Here is a 7,476-nt window from a genome sequence, read left to right as displayed (position 1 = left end):
AGCAGATGGGGGTGGGGAGGGGGGAGAGAAAGGGAAACCTGGAATAGGAAGAGAGATAGTGTGCAGATGGAGGAGGTAAGAGATCCTGCCGAAGTTGACAGATGTGAGGACAAGAGGCGAGCTCTGCACGGACTATGGCAGTGGTTCGATAAGTTCCCGGGGGCAGCCTTGTGGTGTGGCTTCACGTTAAGCATTCTTGTAATGTTGCACGCAGCATTCTTGTTAAGCACTGCAACGAAAACATATTTTGCAACAGTTGCACATTTACGCGGCCTTTAAACGTACAGCCGCGCACGGCTTGTGTTCACGCATCAAGGATAGCAGGGCTGGGTAGGCCCGAAGGCCGGCCTGGGCCCGTCTGGCCTCATCAGAGCCCTGGCAGGAAAATAGAAATAAAAAGCTTTAGAGAATAGTTCTAAGGTCTTATTTGCCTTTCTAAAAAAAACACAAACTAAACGAATCTTGAGTTCACATTTTCGTAATGTGCATAGAAAGCAATCTGCCGTGCTGGATTTGGTTACCGTGACGACCAGGTGAGCCCTTCCAGCCCCATGACGACCACCAGGTGACCCCTTCCACAACATTTACAATTCGAGTACTGTGACGTTTCGCCCGGTAATTACAGCTAGCCTCGTCAGGCAACAGCCACGGAGTTGTGGATAAATCATCCTCCTGTTTTGGTCTTAAACAGAGGGATTAAATGTGATGTCGTCACTTGTGAGCCAATCAGGCGCTTATTGGCATGTTTTACGAAATCTAACCCCCCCCCACCCTCTATTATTATATTGGTCGCGAAAGCCTACGTTTTAAACTGAACAACTGTGTTGCAAGCAACATTGTTGCAGAGGGCATTTCAATGTTTGACTTCCGACTTGATGTCAGAATTAAGTCAGAAAATCCTGCGAGGTGGTTCAATGCTGAGGGCATGGGAAGGCTGCTTGCCATTAGAAGGGCCACTGCCTGACATGTTGCCAATTCTATAGATTTGTATTCTCGTAAGGCCACAGTGTTGGTTGGCGAGTGTGTTGAGACGTTTTGTTAATTGCGCTTTTGCACCAATGCCAACGCAGCAACAGCAGCAGCACCAAATCCTGTTCTCGTGAAGCAGGATCAGGCAAATGAACGGCACCTTGAGTATGGGTGTCATCGGCTGGACATAATTTTGCCAAGTGGGAAGACATACAGTGGATTGAGGAACACCATTACGTAAGCATTTCTGAGAGGAGGGAAGCCTTTGTAAGGACTGGGATTAACGCGTAAGAGATAGGAGCCGGATTCAACGGAGGCTGGGATAATCAAAGGTATCCATGCCAGCAGTGAATTCCAATAAGCAGGGAGTGGGAACCATTGTCCGGTGTAAAGTAGGTCGTTGCCTACACTCCAGTGGGTTGTTTCCATTGAGTGGCCTTGACGGAAACCAGATGTGACTGGGTCATGAAGATCACAAGCAGGAGGAGTGATTGACGGAGGGGGTAGAGGATGACCCTTCCATGGACTTCTGCCCAGGAGAGGGAGGCTGGGGATGGGGTGGTATCTTTCATGGGTGTCAGGATCCAGAGATGGAGTTTTTTTAAATGATGATCGTAGTGGAGCTAAAGGAGAAGATGGAAAACAAATCCACCTGTTCGTAGCTCCACCTGCCAGTGAGTCCACTTGGCTTAGCCTCCAACTGCTAGTGAGGTGATATGAACAGATATTGCCACGGCGAAGTGACAGTTGAGGGATGTGTGTGCGAGGGGTTATGAAGCGAGCATCCGCTTGCCTGTCACTCACCCGGGTATGGAAAGTATTTAATGTTCTTTCTGAGCACACACGTACACACATACCAGGTACACACACACACCCCTTCCTACCAATTACACACAACAGTACACACCCCCGAGTTATACCAGGGGCGCACACACACGCACTAATACACTCGCACACCTGCGTATATATATGCACATACAACGACAAAGATCCCCCGTGTACCCTACATATGCTGTTGGCACAACCGTACAAGTGCTGTTCGCGAGCAATACAGACAGACAAAGACACCAGGCAAACATCACATACCACTTACATACACACACACACACTCTTTTCCTCCGGTCCCCGCCACACTACACACACCAAAAGACAAAGATCCTCCTGCATTACCTCAACCTACTCTTTGGGACAAGTGCTGTTTGCGAGCATATATGAAAGCTTACACGGCACACGCGGGGGTGGGTGGCCACCACCACGCCTGGCCGCCTTTGTCTCCCTAGTGGCGATGTTTACACACTAGGTACTTCATTTTGAGGCTGAGTCGACCTAGGGGAGGCCCAGGACCGTTTCAGATAATTCGATTCGCAGCGCACTACTTGCTACACTATCGCCCCCACATTACACTCACACAACCTCAATATACACTCACACGACAACAACAACAATAACCGCCATTCGCCACTAAGTGGCGGTGACGTCACCACGACGCTTGTGCCAGGCCATGTGCACCTTGAGGCCACGTGAAGTGTCGAACGCACGCTGGCAGGAGGTCACGGGGCAGACCCAGGTGCCACGGGTCGACTGACCGAGATGACCGAGATGACTGGCTGATGTGCCACCTGTGCCCCTACTGTACCAACTTGCTGTGCTTTAGCCACCCGGCGCTCCGCTTGTTGTTGTGAGCGTCGCTCCTCCGCCCTCCGTTGTTGTTGGAGGGCGACTGCCTCCAAATGCCCAGTAGCGTCCTTCACGAGCCTCCTCCACAGAGGCCGATCTTGACACCGCTGGTACCAGTCATCAGCAAGTCCACTCAGCTCCACGTCCTCCTGTACCACATCACTCCATCTCTTCTCTAGCCCGTGCCGCGCCCGTTTAGCCCCCTCGATCCGGCCGAACAAAAGCTGTTTAGGCATGCGGTGGCTGGGCATGCGGGCTACATGATCCAGCCAACGCAGCCTTGCCTACCGAAGGAGCTCACCGATGGGACTTTGCCCAGATCTTTCAAGGATTTGTGAGCTCCTCACACAATCCAGCTTGGTTAAACCCAGGATGGATCGTAGGCAGGCCAGCCTAAATGTTTCCAACCGGCGAAGATGCTCCATTAGGGGGGTCCACGTTTCGCAAGCGTAGAGGGAATGACCGTGGCCGAGAAGACCTGAAGCTTCGTGCGGAGCGACAGACCAGGTAGCTTCCACACAGCATTACGCAACCGATGAAAATATATTGCCGCTCGACTGATTCGGAGTGAGACCTCTGCTGTTAAACTGGAGCCGGTCATAAGCACACTGCCCAGGTATGGGAAACTCTCCACTCTCTCCACTACTGCCCCATCACCGATTGGGAGTTGTGGGGGTGGAGAATGGTACAAAATACCCAGGCAGGTGCTTAGTTTTGGTGGGGTTGATGGTAAAGGCCCCACCTCTTAGTGGCACGATCCAGTCTCAGCAGCAGTGTCTCCAACTCCTCTTCTGAATGAGCAGCTATTACCAAATCATCGGCATACATAACGTGGTTGACCAATAGGGAGCCATCCCTTGATCGCACCCGGGCGTCGATCAGCCTCTCATTATATCTGTACCAAATGGAAATTCCCCCGGTACAGCTATTGAAGGCTTCACGAACTACGTGGTCAAAATAGATGTTAAATAATGTGGGAGCCAGAGGACATCCCTGTCGCACCCCAAGGTGTACAGGGAAAGGCTTTTACCCGGGCCCGCTCACCATCATGAAGGTCCTTAATGATCGTGAGCAGAGGGTCAGGGACTCCGAAAGCACGAAGAGCAACCCAGAGCCCTGGCCTACTGATTGTATCATAGGCCTTGACCAAGTCAATAAAGCAAAGATGTAGGTCTTGTTGGAATTCCCTACACCTCTGCTGTAGCAGACGGACAGAAAATATGGCATCCGTGCAGGACCGCCCTTTCCTGAAACTGCATTGGGGCTCCGCAAGCCTCTCCTCAGCGTGCCTAGCAAGGCGATGTTGAATAATCCTTGCTAGGACCTTTCCCTGCCCCTGTAATTGTTACAGTCTGTGCGGTCCCCCTTCTTAAAGAGGGGGACCACCAGGGCATCCTTCCAATCCTGCGGAACCCGTCCAGTGGTCCAGACTTGTGTTATGATGCCATGTAGGGCAGTCTGTGCACAGACACCACCCTCCCTGAGCATTTCGCTTGGGAGATCATCTCTGCCCGGTGCCTTTCCTAATCTCAGACTCACAATACACGCACACACACACACACTACACCCACTGCACACACACCTACCCTACACAAACTTCACACACTGGACACACACCTACCCTACACACACTGCACACACACCTACCCTACACGCACTGCACACACACCTACCCTACACACACTGCACACACACCCCAACTCTACACACACTGCACACACCCTACACACACTGCACATACACCGACTCTACACACACTGCACACACACCTACCCTACACAAACTTCAGACACTGCACACCGCCTACCCTTCACTCACTGGACACACACCTACCCTACATACACTGCATACACTCTTCGCCTCGGATTCACGCACGCCCAGTCACGCGGGTTGCTGCAAGCACACCAGCAACGACAAAGGTCCCAGTGTGGGGGTTAAACGACTGCTGGGGCAAGAGCAACGATGCTGACGCCGCAAACCACGGAAGATGTCTAATAAATATGCCCGACCGCCTTTTTCTCCCCACAGTGGTGATGCTCATACACTGCGCCAGGTATACTCGTGTAAGACTCAGTCGACATCGGAGATCCCGAGAACCGGTTGAGATTTGACGTTGTGTCATGGAGGTGTGTTATGTCGGCGTGTGTGTCTCGTGGGGGTGTGTGTGTAATGTGGGGTGTGTTCACCTTGAAGTGCTATAGGGATGTCATTTGGCTCCCACTTTATTTATCATCTATTTCGAGCACAAAATTTGTGAAGCCTGCGATGGCTGTACCAAAGTAATTTCCATCTGTCTTCTTGGTTCTTTCGGTAAAGTCACGTAGAAGGGAAGTAATAAAATAATAAAAATAAAACATAATAAAATTATTCTCACGACGTTTCGGCCACAACGCAAGCAGCCGTCCTCAGGTGAAAACCAGGTCCGTCGGGGCGACAGAGTCTGAATGAAACAGCACACGAGCTTGGAGCATATATATAAGCTGGGCGCCTTGACAAAGGAATTTGCATATCAAGAGGAATTTAGCATATTTATGGGAAATGCAGGAATGTGATTAGTACTACATATGCATGTGCATTATGCAGGATTAACAGCATCAAAGGGAGCTGCAGTTGCTGCTGCTGCTGCTGCAGTTGCTGCTGCTGCAGTTGCTGCTGCTGCTGCAGTTTCTGCTGCTGCTGCAGTTTCTGCTGCTGCTGCAGTTGCTGCTGCTGCAGTTGCTGCTGCTGCAGTTGCTGCCTTATCCATTTTAATATAACACTATGTATTATTCTACCCACGCTAATGTGTATCACACTGCTATATATTTACTATACAATTACGACACCATACATTACTCTGCACACTGCACCATGCCAGTGAGTGGAACGCGGTCTGAAAGTCACCGTAAACGTGGACACAATCAGTTAAGATCCGAAATGGTTTATTACGTCCTTCCAATGATTGCTAAGCCAGAATCCATCTTCTTGGTTGAAATTGTCTCTGTGTTTGTATATGTGGATCGCCTCATGAACGAATCTCTCATGATAGCCAGATGGCTTGCAGAGAACCTCTGTCTTGGAGAAGTCAATGTCATGTGAGCCCACTGAATTGTAACAGTGATCTGCCACGGCTGAGGTGTTTGTCCTACCGTGTTTCAGGTCTGCTTTATGTTCACGGATGCGGTCCGAGACATGTCGTTTGGTTTCTCCAATGTAACTGCTACCACAGAGGCAACTTAGTTTGTAGACGCCAGGGTACTGTATGTCTGGAACCACATCTTTTACAGACGGGACCAGATCACGGATTTTATGTACTGTGTTGAATCGGACCTGGATCTTGTGTTTAATCAGGATTTTCGAGACCTTTTTTGTGACCCCAGCAATGTAGGGTAAGGTGATGGTCTTGAAAGGCTCCTCAACAGGATCCTTCTTGATGGTTGGAGTGATGGCCTTGCGGATTGTGTAGTCGGAGTAACCATTAGCCTTAAGAGCTTGGCGTACGTGTTTGAGTTCACTGCCAATGTGTTCCTGGTCGGAAATGCATTGGGCTCTATGGTATCGCAGTAACAGTTCTATTTCTGAAGGCCTGAAATCCGTTTTAGCTAAAGGACTAAACTTTGCAGTCACACCTAGACACATACCAGTTAATGCTATAATTGCTAGAGTAGATGTAGCTCTCAAGGGCCTGAGTCACATCGCTGCAGACGTAGCAAGATCTGAAATCTCTGCAACCCTCAAAAACGCTAAGATGCCAGCTCGCAACATCAGCAAAGATGAGCGTTTTGAATTAGCTCAATTAAAAAAGAGGGATGACATTGTCATCCTCTCAGCCGACAAAGGCAATGCAACTGTCATCATGGACAAAACAGAATACAACAACAAAATCCAAGAACTACTCAACGATGGCAGCTATACAAAAATAAAAAGAGACCCCACCAACAGCCTCGTCTCTAAAACCAAGCAAATCATTTCTGATTCAACCGCATTAATTGATCAGACCAAACAGTTCTCGTTGAAACTTTCTGCAGCCAGGCCACCAAGATTATACGGCATGCCAAAGATACATAAAGAAGATACACCTCTTCGTCCCATTGTCTCTACTATCAACTCCCCCACCTATAAACTGGCTCGTTTTTTGTCTGAAATCCTACGGCCTTTCACTGGAAAAACCACCTCTGCGGTACTAAACTCTACTGACCTGGTATCGACAATCAAGGGGATTGCCCTGTCCCCAGACGACCTGCTTGTCAGTTTTGATGTGGTTTCCTTATTCACCAAAGTTCCTGTACCTGACACCATCGCAATCATTGAAAACTTGGTTCATCAAGGACTGAATGCTGGGGTACCCCCCCTGGTGAGACACTGCTTAACCAATACATACTTCACCTGGAATGGAACTTTCTACAAGCAAACTGAGGGCACCCAAATGGGCTCCCCCCTATCTCCGGTTGTAGCCAACCTCTTCATGGAGAAATTTGAGACTGACGCCATCAAGACTACCACTCTACGCCCGACCTTATGGAAGAGGTACGTAGATGACACTTTTGTCATCTGGCCACATGGCCGGCCTGCTCTAGACCAATTTCTCGACCACATCAATTCCATACACCCAGCCATCAGATTCACCATGGAAGTCGAAAAAGATGGCAAGCTACCCTTTTTGGATGTCCTAATTAAAAGGAGACCTGATGGTTCAATGAGCCACTCTGTCTACAGGAAAGCCACCCATACGGGTGCTTACCTAAAACCGGATTCCCACCACCATCCATCCCAGAAGAATTCCCTCATCAAGACTCTATACCATAGAGCCCAATGCATTTCCGACCAGGAACACATTGGCAGTGAACTCAA

This window comes from Lampetra planeri, chromosome 24 (genome assembly GCF_965212315.1).
Source record: "Lampetra planeri chromosome 24, kcLamPlan1.2.h2, whole genome shotgun sequence".
Lineage (NCBI taxonomy): Eukaryota > Metazoa > Chordata > Hyperoartia > Petromyzontiformes > Petromyzontidae > Lampetra > Lampetra planeri.
This window is presented reverse-complemented; position numbering follows the sequence as displayed.